The sequence below is a fragment of the Thermobia domestica genome, chromosome 1 (assembly GCF_964235325.1).
Source record: "Thermobia domestica chromosome 1, izTheDome1.hap1.1, whole genome shotgun sequence".
In the NCBI taxonomy this organism is placed as follows: domain Eukaryota; kingdom Metazoa; phylum Arthropoda; class Insecta; order Zygentoma; family Lepismatidae; genus Thermobia; species Thermobia domestica.
In genome coordinates this window covers 25,472,726-25,490,501 of record NC_137454.1, presented here as the reverse complement: position 1 = coordinate 25,490,501, position 17,776 = coordinate 25,472,726, and the positions used below count along the sequence as shown (strand labels likewise).

General features: G+C 37.3%; 2 non-coding genes across 2 annotated transcripts; one reads left to right on the top strand and one right to left on the bottom strand.

The window, feature by feature from the left end:
- Window positions 1-2,385: 2,385 nt before the first annotated feature.
- Window positions 2,386-2,469, bottom strand: TRNAL-UAA (transfer RNA leucine (anticodon UAA)). The gene has a single exon. It is a non-coding gene; the product is annotated as a tRNA-Leu (tRNA).
- An 11,188-nt stretch (window positions 2,470-13,657) lies between these two features.
- TRNAL-UAA (transfer RNA leucine (anticodon UAA)) lies at window positions 13,658-13,741 on the top strand. Its single transcript has one exon. It is a non-coding gene; the product is annotated as a tRNA-Leu (tRNA).
- Window positions 13,742-17,776: the final 4,035 nt, after the last annotated feature.

Below are 17,776 nucleotides of genomic sequence, written 5' to 3'. Positions count from 1 at the left end.
TGGGCGAGGAGATGCCGGCGTGTGCCACTCGGAAGATTGCCTCTTTGTCTCGGGATCATACTGAAAGACCCATGATTCGTCACCTGTGAATACGTTATTCAAAAATTGGGGGTCACTTTCACACATGTTCAAATTTTCTTGGCGCAATTCCACTCGCCGCAATTTCTGGTCGTCAGTGAGCACTTTTGGGACAATCTTCGCGCACACCTGGCGCATGTTCAAATGCTCCGTCACAATTTCATGAACCACAGTTTTTGGTAAATTTAACATCTGGGCAATTAAACGAATACTTAGTCGACGGTCTGAGTTCATAACTCCGCGCACACGAGTCACATTGTCGGTGTTTGTCGAAGTCGAAGGTCTTCCAGCACGGTCTTCATCGGCGACCTCTTTCCGGCCCTCCGAAAAGGCCTTGTGCCACCGAAACACACCACTGTTTGCTAAAGCATCATCTGGGTAAGCCTGCTTGATCATATCAAACGTCTCTGTCGCAGATTTACCGAGTTTAACACAGAATTTAATCGCGTACCTCTGCTCTAACGAACGGTGCATTTTCGGTTTGCACCACTCACAGAAACACGTCGCGCGAAAAAGCTTGTCCTGACTCTCCGTGTGCTCGGAGACAACTGACCAGCCGCTCCAAAGCTCATGTGGGCCCCCTGTTGTATTTATGAGTGTATTATATTTGGCATAATTTGAGTGCAATTTGTCTTAAAATTTTCATATATATATATACCTTCTGCACCTGAATGCCCCCCCCTCCAAATTTACAGCGAAATCGGCGCCCTTGCTCAAAAGAATAGGAAAAGAGAACAATCAACAAACCATTGTTTTGCATTATATTGTTTTTACTAAGAAGGGCTTGTTGATATATCGGTGAGGTAGGAAAGGTTCTTTTTGAACTTAGGACAGTGATGCTAATCAAGTTAAGTAGAAGTTCCTTCGTGCCGGTCTAAATTTTCCCTCATTTCTTAAAATAATCCCATGCTCCGAAAATTGATTTTAAAAAATATCTTTAGCCCTGCACTAAGTTTCACTGTAAGTTCATAAAAATAAACTACTTTGTCATTCATCAAACCATTTGGAGTTGTGTTGAATTCGTTCAATACTTTTGTTCAGTACTTTTCTTTTTAATAAAAACAAATGATTAACTTAAGGTTAACGATAAATGAAATAAGGACATGCGTATTGCCACGCAGTAAACTATCATATACTATTATATTTGTGTACTACTTTTCGCTTGGCAGAATCTAGTCACCCTACTCTTGCCAGACACTGGGGACGTACAGAGAAGGTGAATCCTGGGGGTCCGAAACAGTGTTTCTTCCAGATATGTTTCTAAGGGGGCTCTGCCTCCCGGAGCTCTGAGAGTGCGTCCCCGGAAGAGATCAAAATAATATGTCTATAATATAATAATAAATAAAATAGTACCTGGATTCTCCTCCCCCCCCCCGAATGTTAAGTGTGCCGCCTCCGAACATTTTTTCTGAAAGGACGACTGCTCCGAAATCGGCCTCGATCGAAATCCCAACTTTTCTGTAAATTTAGTGTAATTTTAGGGGTAATTTTACTGATTTTACTATAATTTATCCTCATATGGAATTTCAACTCCCTGAAATAAATTCCCGCGTACGTCCCTTTTCAACACCGTTAAGATAACTTGGATACAAGCTATCAAGCATAGCTTATGTTAACTTCTTAAAAAGATCTTTTTAAAAAACAAGAAGAACAGGAATGTTAAGAAGCAATAAAAATAAAACTTGTGAAATAACAGATACTTTTTTTTTACAAGGCGGCAACACTGCCACCCGGTCTTTTGCTGAGCTTCTTTATTTGCGATCCTTATTAGCATGAACTTAACATTCAGGTGTTTTGACGTGACAGACTTGCTTTCACAACTCTGCCCACAATTGGATGACGTCATCAGGTAGTTAGTTGCGTATTTTGTAGTGGATTTCCTCTCAATCACGGTGGATGATGATGCAAGGTCACATGCAGATGACGTGGCTCGAATGCAATGATATTTGCTATTAATGCAATGGTATTTCTTATTAGCAAAATTGTGTTCTTTATTATTCGTCGTAAGTTAATAAGAAATACTGGTGTTCTTTGGAAGTTCGATCAATCAATTTGAAATCCGTTTTCCGTAATTAGCAATCGGAGAAGACATGTTACTAAAACACATTGAACAGACAGCAAGCATACTGGTTCTTAACATTTTTTAAAAAATATATATATCCAGTAGCAATCCACGCGGTTTAATGGCACATGGGTGATGTACTATAGATTATATTATAGGACTTTTTTCTTTGGTAAAGTAATGCACAAGCCAATTACTGTCACGCTCTCTCAGTTAAAAAAAAAATAAATAAATAAAAGACTTTATGTCAGGTGTGGGGTTCGAACCCACGCTCCCAATCGGGAACCAGAGCTTAAATCTGGCGCCTTAGACCACTCGGCCAACCTGACGAATAGGCAACATATTTGCTTTTTGCCTCTATGAACGAACAGACTGATATGAAATATGGCGTATGTGCGAAATGGAGTGTTTGTAGTGTGTGGTTGAATTTTGTAAATTTTTAGTTCTGTCCAAGTTTGTTTATTTTTTTTTAATTTGAAAGTTCAAGGCCATGGACGTCTCTAGCATGTTAAAATTGGGGGGACGGGGACGACTAGAATGCTAGTAGATCCCAACTAAAGTTACGTCAAAATTATGAGTAAACTGGGATCTACTTTACTAGTGTCATCCACTCTTCCTACCTTTAGCAACACAATTCATCATAATTTTCTTCCATCTCTGGTAGATTACTTGCCGAGAAAAAATTACGTTTATATAGCCCTATAATATAGTTCTTATGTAATTTTTTCACCTTGACATTCTCAACGAGGAAACAAAAAGAAGTCCGGGGGGCCACATCTGGGCTGTAGGGCGGCTGCGGAAGCGTTGGGATGCCGGCCTTGGTCAGGAAGCTGTTCACAAGAAAGGCGGTGTGAGCCGGGGCGTTGTCGTGTTGCAGCTTCCAGTCGGCTCCGATGTCTGGTCGGACACGATTGACCCTCCGTTTGAGTCTCTTGAGCACTTCCACGTAAAACTTGGCGTTGACGGTTTGTCCAGGAGGAACAAATTCATGGTGGACGATGCCTTTGATGTCAAAAAAGACAATGAGCATCGTTTTCACTTTGGATTTGCTCATTCTTCCCTTTTTTGGGCGAGGAGATGCCGGCGTGTGCCACTCGGAAGATTGCCTCTTTGTCTCGGGATCATACTGAAAGATCCATGATTCGTCACCTGTGAATACGTTATTCAAAAATTGGGGGTCACTTTCACACATGTTCAAATTTTCTTGGCGCAATTCCACTCGCCGCAATTTCTGGTCGTCAGTGAGCACTTTTGGGACAATCTTCGCGCACACCTTGCGCATGTTCAAATGCTCCGTCACAATTTCATGAACCACAGTTTTTGGTAAATTTAACATCTGGGCAATTAAACGAATACTTAGTCGACGGTCTGAGTTCAAAACTCCGCGCACACGAGTCACATTGTCGGTGTTTGTCGAAGTCGAAGGTCTTCCAGCACGGTCTTCATCGGCGACCTCTTTCCGGCCCTCCGAAAAGGCCTTGTGCCACCGAAACACACCACTGTTTGCTAAAGCATCATCTGGGTAAGCCTGCTTGATCATATCAAACGTCTCTGTCGCAGATTTACCGAGTTTAACACAGAATTTACAACGAGATACTTTGTATCGTTTAATAATTACCTGTACCTTGGGCAAAAAGTGCTCATACTCAAGCAATATACTTGATATAATGTTAATTTAAAATAACAAAAGAAGAATGTTTTTAATATATGTAAAGAAATATGCATTATTGTATAATTCGTTGCTATGTAGTTGTTTATAGTTACCTAATCAACATGTATGTTTGCAAGACAATTTGAGTGAAAATACGTTAAAAGAGTATCAACTAATAAACCATTTAATACCGATCATCGACTTGTAATTTCGATAGAAAAGGTGAGAATAATAGTGTATATAATTATTGAAGATATTTTTATGTGTAAACAATTACTACCACTCAAGATTTACTTATATCATTAGCCGAACCAGGTTGACGACTACCTTTGGTGAGTCGTTATAAAATTTTTGGTTTACCTCACCCGGGAACTTTGTAAATTCATATCCTGAAGTACAAAGTAAGGGGGAATTTACTTCAGTAATAAGGTTCATGACTACGAACTTTACTATACTTAGAAGTGGTAAAATAATCACAAAAAAAATGATGATCGGTGAGGTAATGGAGAAAGAAACTGGTGACAGTGGTAACGAAGAACAAAGTACAGCTGCTGTTGTACCTGAAGTGTTGACCGTTGAAGACAAAATCTTAATGGCTCTACAGCGACAAGAACAAAATCTGGCTCAGATGTCCAATGAACTAAAACAGACGATGGAGCGAAAATCCGAGGAATCCGGCAAACAGTATCAGGAATTAAGTAAACGATTGGAGCAGACATCCGAAGAGACGAAACAATCTATTATCCAGGCGATGAGTGACATCACCTCACAGTTCGATGAAAAGCTTAGAAGGGTATCTGAAGATTGCCAGGATAATTACAACCATGTTATTCAAGAGGTCAATTGTGTAAAAAAGGATTTCGAAGTAATAGAATCTTCTGTACGGCAACAAAAGATTCAGGTCACGGATAATTCTACCAAAATACGTGCGAATACTCAGTTGATATCTGCATTACAAGAGGAAATCAGGATGCTACAGATTAAGGACAACGCATACCACAACAACATGGTTAATGATCATTTGGAGTTCCCTTGTTCACAGGAGATGACCTCGCATTCACCCGTAGCAGATCAATGTGGACCTCACATTATCTCATCTTCTAGTAATCCATCCGATGAGGACATTATTTTGGAAAGAATTCATCCAAGGAATACAGATGGGCGGAAAAGAGACGGTGGAACTACACATCACGCAGTAGGTAGGAATTGTCACTCAACACGAACACGGAAAGATGAAAGAAAGGTAAAGTTAAGTGTAAAGATGAGTGAAATACGTGCTATGAGTAAGTTCAGTGGTAAATGTAACGAAAATGCTACTTCTTTCCTAGAAAAATTTCAGGATGAGTGCAATATAATGTGTATAGATAAATCGCAATATATGAAACTAATCCCTCATTTATTACTCCCACCATGTTCTTTATGGTTTAAAGCAATACGAGATCACGTCAATACATATGAGGAATTTAAAGCTGCGCTGATTGCAAATTACGAAAATGACTTTTTGCTTGCAAACAGAGATGCCACGATTAGAAATCAACCTTTCAATCCTCGTTTGCACAAATCTGTTGTTGATTTTGTTGTAAATACATATAACGAATTAAAAGTCGTAAATCCGTTGCAATCGGAATCTAGAGTAATTGCATCAATTCGAAATTTGCTACCGTTTAAACTACAACAGATCCTGTTTTCTACCCAGTTTATGAGTTTTAATCACTTATTAATGATTGTACAATGTTATGAAACTCAATACCACGCTCAGAATCATCAAGCGGGAGTAGGTAAAATTAAAAACAATTCAGATCACCTTGTACCTGTTCATAATCTAAATATCCGTAATGTGAACGATACGAAACACAACCTAAATCGAGTGAATTTAAGCAATCAAAACGAACAAAATAGGCAAAGATATGTTGGGAATCAACCTAACCTAACCAATCGTGACAACAATTATGTCAGATCCCTTAATCGAAGTAGACTTAAAAACAGTCAAAATACATGGCGAAATCCTAGGAATGCTATAAATCCTATGTATAGACATAATCGTAGTTTAAGAGATGGCACTTCGCACCAAAATCAAAGTCATGACGCAATTCATGTACAAAATAGTGTGGGACATAATAACGATTGTGCAGTACAATGTACTTTATTAGAATCATATGCAAGTACGAATTTAAGCTGACTACAGTTGATGAAGTAAGGGTTAAACCCATATCAGCTATAGATTCTCATGAACATTTATCTTATTTTTATTCAATTTAATTTTCTTTAATTCTCATTAACCAATTATAATTTTCAAATGATTTTAATTCTCTCTTGTTAATGTGAAGAATTATAATTCAATTCATAATTGATTAAAAGCAAAGGTTATTTATATTATATGGATTTGTGTTGAAACGTTGTTGTCAAAGATTATGTTAAGAATAAGGTTCATTCTATTAAGCTATTTATCCGACGACTGTCTTTATGCGCTACTTTATATATTACCTGAATAAGATTCTTCTATATTCTGATGCCTTATGGATACAATGTATATTTTGAAACATCATCTAACGTAGTTATCATATAATGCGCCCTGGAAAGATCAAATATTATTTTCTTAACATCACCGTTTTAATAATGATTGAAAATGCTAATCATTGTGACATGTTTTTAAAAGGTAATTTGTCTCTTACGATTTTGATTTCGTACCCTCCATTGATTATGTTATTAAGCGACGACGTTTTTGTAATAAAAGATAAATGATAATGGAATAAAAGATTTATTATAAATGTATTTATATATAGGAAGCTTAATGAAGAGATATACGAGGGGCGATCAAAATGTAAAGGACATAAGTAATGTAACATCATTATTGTAAACGGACCAGTGGTTCTTAAATAAAAAAGCCCAGCTCGCTTGTAACTTTTATATTCAGTCCCATCGTCGGGCGACATTTTTATACAACGAGATACTTTGTATCGTTTAATAATTACCTGTACCTTGGGCAAAAAGTGCTCATACTCAAGCAATATACTTGATATAATGTTAATTTAAAATAACAAAAGAAGTATGTTTTTAATATATGTAAAGAAATATGCATTATTGTATAATTCGTTGCTATGTAGTTGTTTATAGTTACCTAATCAACATGTATGTTTGCAAGACAGTTTGAGTGAAAATACGTTAAAAGAGTATCAACTAATAAACCATTTAATACCGATCATCGACTTGTAATTTCGATAGAAAAGGTGAGAATAATAGTGTATATAATTATTGAAGATATTTTTATGTGTAAACAATTACTACCACTCAAGATTTACTTATATCATTAGCCGAACCAGGTTGACGACTACCTTTGGTGAGTCGTTATAAATTTAATCGCGTACCTCTGCTCTAACGAACGGTGCATTTTCGGTTTGCACCACTCACAGAAACACGTCGCGCGAAAAAGCCTGTCCTGACTCTCCGTGTGCTCGGAGACAACTGACCAGCCGCTCGTTCGTTAGCTAGGAACGCCCTCTACCGGATCCAGTCGGTGTGCGCAGGCTCCGAAGTACAGTCATGGCGGAATAAAATCAGTCCTCTTACTTTCCGGACAAACCCTGTATGTCTGTGAACCTGGCCCCACCCACACCGGCACTAATTTTAAAACGTATGTTTCATATTAGTGCCCAATTAGTGTCGATGACCTGTAGTGTTAAAAAATTGTGCTGTTACACAAACATAAAAAAAAAACAAATCTGGATGGGGCTATGTTCACGCTAGCTCCACCCACTCAATTGATTGAGATGAAACCCATTCATTGTTATGATAAGATGAATAGTACTAATTTTGTTTCTATACGATATCATCAGCACTAATTCAACACTAACTTCATGTATGGGTTTCATCTGAACCGGTTTAGTGGGCGGGGCTAGCGTGAACCGTGAACCTAGCCCCACCCAGAATATTTCTTTTTTGTTTTTTGACGTTTGTGTAACAGCACCATTTTTTTAACACTATAGTTCGTCAGCACTAATATATGGCACATGTTTTAAAATTAGTGCCAGTGTGGGTGTTGCCAGGTTCACGGACATAGACAATCTCGGCTTGATACAAATTTGTAATTAGATTAATACAAATGGCGGTGGACTTTATACCTTATTACAATGGACAATACAATTCAATAATTAATGATAATGGACAATTAAAATATGTACTCACTGCTACTATATTCCTATTATAGAGCTATATGTAAGACTCCGGATCTAAATGCGACTGACACTAAAGTAACTTTCCTTATTATTCTTACAATACTAGCAGTGAATTGTTTGTGAAATGAAGCAAAATCTTCACATCAAATGTATTACACAAGTAAGAGATCTCTCGGACTCTTAGATTAATTTGCAAAATTAATATAGAGAGCAAAAGCTTAAAATACCAATTCGCAAGAACACGTGTTTTACTCTTACACAATATTTTTCCATTGGTGTAAATTTCTGCTGGCAAAAATTATGGTTTTGTTATTAAGGTGTTCTAAATTCCCTTCCTCTTGCTACAGTAATCTTCTCAATCTTCTTGAACTCTTTTCTGCTAGGTCGTAATGTACACTCATGTTCAAAATTATTGTCGCATGTCTATAAAAATATTATTGTAGGAATATAATTTGATAACGAATTCGTCCGGTATTTCGTATAATGTTAGTATGTGTATAATCGGCAAAGCCATGTATGTGGCAAATTTCATGCCAAAAGAGCAGTAAATAAGAACAATAAAACGAAAATAAATCTTTCTTGTCCATTTAGCAACATTTTGTTTTACTCATTCTAATTTTCATATTTATAATTCTTTTCCTATGAAATTTACCACAAATATACATTTTCCAATTATACACATAGTATCGGTATTAAAAGTACCCTGCAAAATCATTATCAAATTATATTGTTATAAGAAGACAGTTATAGATATGCGACAATCATTTTGGACATGAGTGTACGTATATTCAGACGCAGTTTGGTGGCAATACCAAAATAGTAGACATTTTCTATATCATTATATATTCGTTTCGTAGTGTCAGGAGACAAAATGGATTTTACTATCGCTGTTGCCTTAGTTCTCCCTAAAAGCGATGTTTCTTGCTGCTTTGGAATCACTAAAAATTTAGAGTTTAACTTTATAGTGTAATTCATAGATTCAAATGGCATACGATGTTTTATTGCATGGAAGAACATTACTAATTCAGCCGCGTGTCCCACTTTTTCCTGTTCAGAAGATTTTAGAACAAAATAACTGTCCGGTCTTTTTGAAGCGCTAGCAGAATACATGTTTGATCTATGCATTTGCATGTTATGTGGTCTTTGATATGGTCATTTCTTCCTGGTTTTATAAATGACTATTCCACTGAATATTTTTTCCTGAAAAACACTTGCGCTTGGGCACAGGGCCGTCGCATGAGTTGCAAGTGCCCGGGGCGAAAATTCCCAGGCGCCCCCCCCCCCCTCCTCGCCAGTGTGGTATGAAAAACAACCACAGTGTATTTATTCTGTACTCTTAGATTTAAATATAGAATGTAAGATCATAATGAATGATAGAAGATGTTGGTATTATGTCATTTCTTTTAAAGTCAATGGCTTTTATAGTTAACACACAAAAGTTAATGAAAACATGGTTTTCAATCATCGTGCTACTCTTGTTTATTTTGAACTTTATGAACATCCAACATAGTAATAGCATAGAATACACAAATATCGATACAAATGTTAAAGTACAATCCGTAAATGACTTTAAAAAAAACAGGTTAAATGACCAGGTTATGAGAGATTCGCATCAATTAAAAATCGTCAGGTATGTGCTTAATTGAAATCTGTTAACTGTCATGCATGTCACAACACATAAACACTTTACAAATACCAAACAAAGTAAACAATTAAAATCATTAAATCAATCACAAATTAAAGCTTATACCTCTTCATTCATGCCTAAATAATTATCATGTTTTAAATTTTACTATCAAGAGTATAATAAAGGTTTATGTTTTGGTTATTACAAACCTCTCGAAAAGCACTTCAAATAAAATTTCATGGATAAATCACAAGTATAGTCAAATGGTCAAAGACGTGGTTGGCTTACGCCAGGGCTTCTCAACCTATGGTACGCGTATTATTGGAAATATGCGAGTTGTTGTTGGTAGTACGACGATTTACAGTAGTATTGATAAATAATATATTTTGGTGGTACGCGGATTGAAAATGTTGAGAAACCCTGGCTTACGCCTTTATAATGATCTTTCTTAGGTATAGGTTAGCTCTTCCCACTTGACTAATAGCAATAATGTGGCGTAGTCCAGAGCTATTGTATTGAAAAAAATAATTGAAGAAATATTTTACTTTATTCTCGGTTTACATGATATTTTGTTCCCGCGGTTTAAATCCTAAATACAGTCATTTACTTATTCTTTCAAGTAGAGCTTCTTAGTGATTACAATCTAATACTCTCATTAACACTTACAAAGCGTGTCTGACATACAGCTTAGGTCAGTACTGACAATGACTTTTATTCCAAACTTAAGATACGCATATCACATTGAAATCTTCTAGTTCAACTCATTAACTTTATGCGCCCATAGATTTACTCCCTACTTCACATCATCTCGAAATATTTCTAGTTGGTCGTACTGAGAAAAGACGATTGAAGAAGTATCCGACCCTATTATCTGTAAAAGTAGTTCCCAACCTTGCTTTTTACGTGGCACACCCTTTCGTGAGCCCCCTATACCTCACGCTCCTTCCCCTTCATTTCATTGGTTGATCTTAACCTCCTTTTTCGATTTGAGTTGCAGCATTGAATTCTCAAATCTTCGATAATAATAATTCTCATCAATTTATATTTATTTCCAAGAGTTACCTTCTATCAGCCTTGCTCTGAATGGAACAACAGTTCTCACTAAATAACTAAACTAACTAACTCTATGGCTTATGGAACCCGGAGGTTGAATGCCGTCTTCACAAAAGCTCTCCACTGACTTCTATCCTTAGCCAACCGGATCCAGTTTCTACTTTGTATTCCTATTTGTGGGGCCGCGGTGGCTCAGTGGTAGAGCGTTCACCTCTGGTGCTTGGGGTCCCGGGTTCGATCCCAGCCTCCGCCAAGTTAACTTTGTGGTGGACAAACACCGTGTGCGTGGTTTTCTCGGGGTTCTCCCACTTTCTTCATTCCACCACTTCATTCATTACTCATAATCACTGTCTCCTTTAGCCTAACCGGCATAACCGTGGGACGTGAAACTTAAAGATTTTTGTATTCCTATTTCTTCGAGATGCACCTTAATATTCCCCTCCCATCTGCGCCTATGTCTTTCTAGTGGAAGCGTTCGTACTTTCTTCCGTTCTGGGTACTGTACATGACCTGCTCACCTGAGCCTCCCAGAATTGATGACCCTAACAATGTTTAGAAAATGGTAGAAATTATGCAGTTTCTCTTTATGAAGTTTCCGTTCCTCTTGGGTCTGAATATTCGTCTCAGGATGTTATTCTCAAATACATCCAGTCTGCGTTCTTCCCTCAGAGTGAGCGACCATGTCGCAACCACTCAGCAAAACAGGCATGATTATCGTTTTATATATTTTAAGCTTCAAATTCCTCGACAGAATTCGCGACGACAAAAGATTTTGAAGTGATTAATAACACGAATTCCCTGCTCTCGATGGACATTTAATTGCTCCGTGAATATGGTTTTGTTCTGTTCAATATTGATCCTAGATATTTGAAAGTATTCACTTTATCGAAAGTATTATTTGATTCTTTGACGCATCCATAATTTGTGTTTGTACGTTATTTAAATTAATGCCTCTTTATTACAGCATTCGTAAGTACAAATGTAGTCATACACGCGAGGAAAGAAATACGTGTTTTCTAATTCTGTAAACTGTTTCTCGATTATCTTATCAATATTTGGAAGAGAATTTCTTGGTTTTTGTCTTTCGTGTTGAGTGACATATTCTTTTATTTCCTCTCCTACATAGCATATGATTATGTTTGTACTGTACACTGTAATATTACCATATTCACATTGAAAATATTTTATTACTACCTCATTTTGTTTTTAGTCGGCCAGGATATCTGTGTGGTCTAGAAGGCTAGACAACCGACATATGAGGCATTGCGAGTTCCAATCCCGCCTCGGACATGTTTTTGTTGTACTTTTCACCTTACATTCAGTCGTTATCTTTCTCTTTCATAGTGATTCCGATCCCACTTTACACTCCTATATAGCTTCGCAGCTGACACAGGACATAAAAATAGCATCATGCACTTTCGTTTTTCAAATACATCAATATTTTGTGACATTTTGCTATGTTATACTATCTATGTTATGCATTTGAACTAAATTCATAGTATGAGACCCAGATTCTTTTATTACCATCTGTTGCCACGTATCAGACTTCTCCATTGTACATTTTCAGCATACGTAGCTCCAATAGTGTGCAACACTACCACTACACTTCACTGTTATGTTTAGTGATGATAGTGCATTTTAAATCTGTGCACATTTGTATATGGTGCTATTTCAAATTAAATATTTTATGCACACTGCTTCATCTACGGTAACATTGTTTGTGGTTTCCGATCGGACATTTTGTTCTCATTATATTGTGCAACTTTTGTTCGATTGCTTTAACTGTTTTTAAGATATTTACTTTAAGCGTACATAATTCCATTATATAATTTTTTGGATATTCAAATTTTGAAGCCCCGTAGCTCCTATCCTTCTGGTCCATAGCATCTTAAATTTTGCTTATTTTCATTTCTCATGATGCTCTATCAGATGTGCTATGTGGCGATCAGATTTTTGCGACAACTTGTGGGACCCTCCCGTGTCAGTATGAATTGCTTATTCCGTAGAAAATACGAAAACTCGATTTAGGGTCCGTTCAAAAATTTTTGTGGTCCCTGATCCAAAAACTAATTATTGGCCAAGATTGCAATCTTTCGATCCATTTTCTCCTTCTTTCTTTCTTTTCTTTTTTGTTTTCTTAAAATTTTTGTTTTAAAATATGCTTCAATTAACGTTTTGCTGGAGTACGATTTGTTGTTAAAGACCGCATTACATTTATTCCCTTTGCTTCGTAGCCTTATGAGTGACTATAGTCTTATCTGAGTTTACACTATGATCGTAGGCTCTTTCAGATTTGAGGCAGCTAAAGTAAAAAAGTAAGCAATTAAGCTACCAAACTATAGGACAAAGGGAGATTCTCAGGTTTCTTTCCAGCCTTGTATATAATAGTAAAAATTGCGAAGTCGAAACAGATATCAGTATTACTGTTTAAATTTCTTTCTAGCCAAATGGTTAGCGTCTTTCTCTTTAGTTTGGGATATCCCTGTTTCTATGTGGCTTAAATCCCATATTAAAACGGATAGGAGAGAAGAGGACGCTTTTAACCGGCATCTTTCGTAGAAAGGCCAATTAGATTGGACACATCTTCGAAAGTAATTGTCTTCTTCATACCGCCATTGAGGGAAAGATGGAAAGAAAGCGAACAGTAGAAAGAAGAACATAACTGATCGATGAATTGAAAAAGAGAAGATAATATTGTGAGTTAAAAGAGGAAGCTCAAAATCGAGAAACGTGGAAGAAAATTCCGAGGTCAAGCCGAACCTAATTAAGAAAGAAATTAAAATATTATTAATCCCAGAACCTCCCAACAGGCAGAATACTTAATCATAATAAATTCCATATTTTAGAGTATCCGTGACCCATCGCCCACGGTTTCAACTCCAACCAGTAGAGCATTACTACTTTCTGAATGTAGACATTACATCTGTAACATCGCTACTCTTATGACGTCATGGTTACGAGTGCGTCGCACGTCTGCCATGTTCATGAAGCTACAAAAGAATTAATTACATGTAGTCAGGTTGGCCGAGTGGTCTAAGGCGCCAGATTTAAGCTCTGGTTCCCGATTGGGAGCGTGGGTTCGAACCCCACACCTGACATGAGGTAGTTATTTTTTATTTATATAAACTAGAAGGGTGCGATACTTGCTAATTTGTAGCTTTTTGCTTATGATTATGACAGAAGAATTAAGCTATGGTTGTTGAAGCCTCCAGTACAATTATGACAAAATTTTAAAACACTTCTTTTCTGAACTGTGCGTTTCTATGGTGAATGAAATGAAATTAAATCTCTAAGTTTTACGTCCCACGGTTATGCTGGTTAGGCTAAAGGAAACGGTGATGATGAGAGATGAGTGAAATGGTGGAATGAAGAAAGTGGGAGGAAACAGGAGAACCCACGAGCACGGTGTTAGTCCACCACAAAGTCCACACGGCACGAGCTGGGATCGAACCAGTCTATGGTGAATGACTAACGCGCACTCTTTCTGTTCGCATGTTTCTAATGGAATTCCAGTCGGGAGGGGGTACTAATCCTAAAATAAAACCTTCAGTATTATTTCGGACTCTTCCTTAAGAACTTTAAGCATAAGCTATGTGTGTCTTCCTTACCTTACATGACAGCTTTACCCTTATCCATAGCAATAATCAAGAAATGTTTATTTTCTGAGCAATCCATGTAAATCTTATATTCATATATGGTATTAACAAATTATACCTTCAAAATCAAAAAGATGATTCCTCAGATCGAAATAAGGAAAGAGTTCATGTGGGCATATAGGAAAAAGTTTATAGTTTCGGAGCTAGGACCGTCCAAAGCGTGAAAAAAAATATCACAAAGGGCGTTATTCCGAACACTCAAATTATGCCAAATATTGTATATTCATAAATATAATAGGGGGCCCACCTGAGCTTTGGGAGGCCTCGGGCCCCCCAGGATCGGCGCCCTTGCTCCTATACCAAAGGCGCATACGCTGTCCTCATAGGAATGAGGCAGTTCTCCTCATGTTCGAAATAACGGGTGTTGGAATTTAGTTTTTCCTCGCTTTTGGACGGTCCTAGCTCTGAAACTGTGCACTTTCCCCACAGGTCGATATCGTTGTTTCCTTATTTTGAAGTAAGGAATTACCTCTGAAAGTTTGATGGTATAGTTCATTTATATGTGTCTTCATTTGTATACCATTTGTATCTGGACCCCACAATCTTCAGTTAACGTTGCTATCTATTACACCACGGAGACGCTGCTTATACAGGGTGTCCAATAAACAATGCAACCCGGAGTTTGGGATAGTAGAACTTCTGAACCTGAAACGATACACAAATAATGATTATACCAAAATGAAGCTTTGTTCATGCATATATTTTAAAACTAGGAATCAACGATTGAAGTACACTAGGAATCACACAGTGTTGCCAGATGTAACCGAAAGTGTAAATCAATTCTTTTGCGAAACATGTAAATTGACTCATAACTCATACGTATGGAAGTTCTGTCGTTAATTTTCAGTTTGTTTAGTTGGAGTAGCTTGGAAACTATGGAGCAGAAAAAAGAACTTTTCATTTCCGTCGATAACTAATCGGATGAGGCCTGTGTAATGGGGAACTAGGGAAATCGTAGTTTTCATAAATTAACACTCTGAATTGAAATATTGCTAGTGTTTCAATGTATCAAAAGGTGTGTTAAGGATCTGTCTACATTATGCAATTCCTGAAAACAACGAAAATGAAACTTTGAAATTATCATGATAAAACTTTTACTTACATGCACCCGGCAATACTACTATTCATTTCTACGGGGCTACTTAAAGCAAGAGGTACAAGACCTGGAATCGAACATTCTCAGTGCCATTGAGAACATTAACACTTCTACTCTTCTTAAAGTTGCTGCCAACATGATGAAACGTGTGAACAAGTGTTTGAATGAAAACAGGAGGCACTTCCGGCGTCGCTGTAGAGCTGATAACTCGTTTCGTAATAGCAGCAGTGTTTCCGGGTGCATTAAGTAAATGTTTTGTCATGATTATTTCAAAGTTTCTTTTTCGTTGTTTTCAGGAATTGCATAATGTAGACAGATCATTAACACACCTTTTGATGCACTGAAACATTAGCAATATTCCAATTCAGAGTGTTAATTTATGAAAACCACGATTCCCCTAATTCCCCCTTACAGAGACCATATACGATTAGTTATCAATGGAAATGAAAAATTCTTTTTTCTGCTCCATATTTTCTAAGCTACTCTAACTAAACAAACTGAAAATTAACGACAGAACATCCATACGCATGAGTTATGACTCAATTTACATGTTTTTTTTTTTTTTAAAAAAAAAAAGATTTACACCTTCGGTTACATCTGGCAACACTGTGTGGTTCCTAGTGTACTTTAATCGTTGATTCCTAGTTTAAAATATATATACATGAAAAAAGCTTCATTTTGGTATAACCATTATGTGTGTATCACTTCAGGTTCAAAAGTTCTACTATCCCAAACTTCGGGTTGCATTGTATATTGGACACCCTGTAGTATCAATGATACATTGAATGATTTGAGCTCCTTCGTGGTTAAGCGGTTAGCGCACGCGCCTTCGGCGTGGGAGACCCGGGTTCGATTCCCGCCGGGAGCTTATGTGGTTCGGATTCCACGTTAATCAGTAGGTCAAAGTCTCATGTAGCCTCGCTGCTGAACGGGACGTTAAACTCAAGATCAACTCAACATTGAGTGATTTGTCGAGAGAGGCATCGCACTTTACATCGAAGCTCTTTTTTTCTTTTTCTTTTTATTGGGTTCACTCTTTGTGTTCTTCATACTATGCATGAAAAAGCAAATACATTTTTTCACTGCGTTGTCCAGGAATACTGTTTTAACTGATCGAAAAAGAGAAATCTACAGGCGAAGTGACTGTGATATGGAGTAATGTCGTATTTTATTTTCATACCATCGACAGCAGCAAGGGGCAGACGATACTATCCCGTGAAAAACATGCATATACTGTATACATTAGATAAGAAAGCTTGTTTGTTGATATGAACTAGTCCACACTGACTCATGCAATGAACGGAAAACATTTGTGTTAGCTAAGGAGAGCAAAAATGTATGAATCAGTCGCTAAGGATGTACCGATTAACCGTATACACAAAATTCGTTGATGTCAGTAGCACATGATCTATAGCAAACAATTCAATAAATATTTATGTGTCTGAGGGTTACGATATTCTATTCGACAGTAGAAGGACAGCTTAAAGATTTCCTCTAATTGTTACGTTTCTGCTCTAAGTACATAGCTTTATCATGTGAGAGTGACTAGACAACCATAACTCACACAACTGCTTTCATTTTTATGAAATGAAATAAAATGAAATCTTTGAGTTTTACGTCTCACGATTATGCCGGTTAGGCTAAAGAAGACGGTGATTATGAGAAATGAGTGAAATGGTGGAATTAAGAAAGTGGGAGGAAACGGGAGAACCCCTAGAAAACCCACGAGCACGGTGTTTGTCCACCACAAAGTCCACACGGCGCGAGCTGGGATCGAACCAGGGACTCCAAGCACCTGAGCCCCAGCTTTCATTTTTACATAAAGAGGTATTCATGGTATTAGTAGCAAACACTTAAATATAAGTAAAGAAAATTATGTACCAGAAGCGTCATTTCAGCTTTTGCTTGGGGGAGGCAAGACCCCATGATATAAGTAAAATTTCACATTTTTCAATAATTTACTACTATTTTATTGATGAAATCTATATAAATCTCAAACTCGGGGGCGGGGCAATTGCCCCTCCCTGTCCTCCTAAATGACGCTCCTCTTATGTACGCTATGGTTTTTGGGTAGGGTTGCCATATTTCAATAATGAAAATCCGGGACGCTACTAAATTACGAGAACCTCGAAATGCTTAAAATGAAAAGAAGTGTTTTTGCTTTCTTCCATCAGATGGAGTTGTTCAAGTATTACGTAATCACATTTTTAGTCATTTTAGTAGATCCTCTCCTCCCTAGTTAAGAAAATGAAGCAGATGATTTACCCCTTCCTCCTGGTAATAATGTGATGAAATACACAACACACTCCGAAACTCACACGGGCACTAACTGTCTCTCATTCAGACTAGTGACAAGACGAGCACTTCAGTGACTAACATGA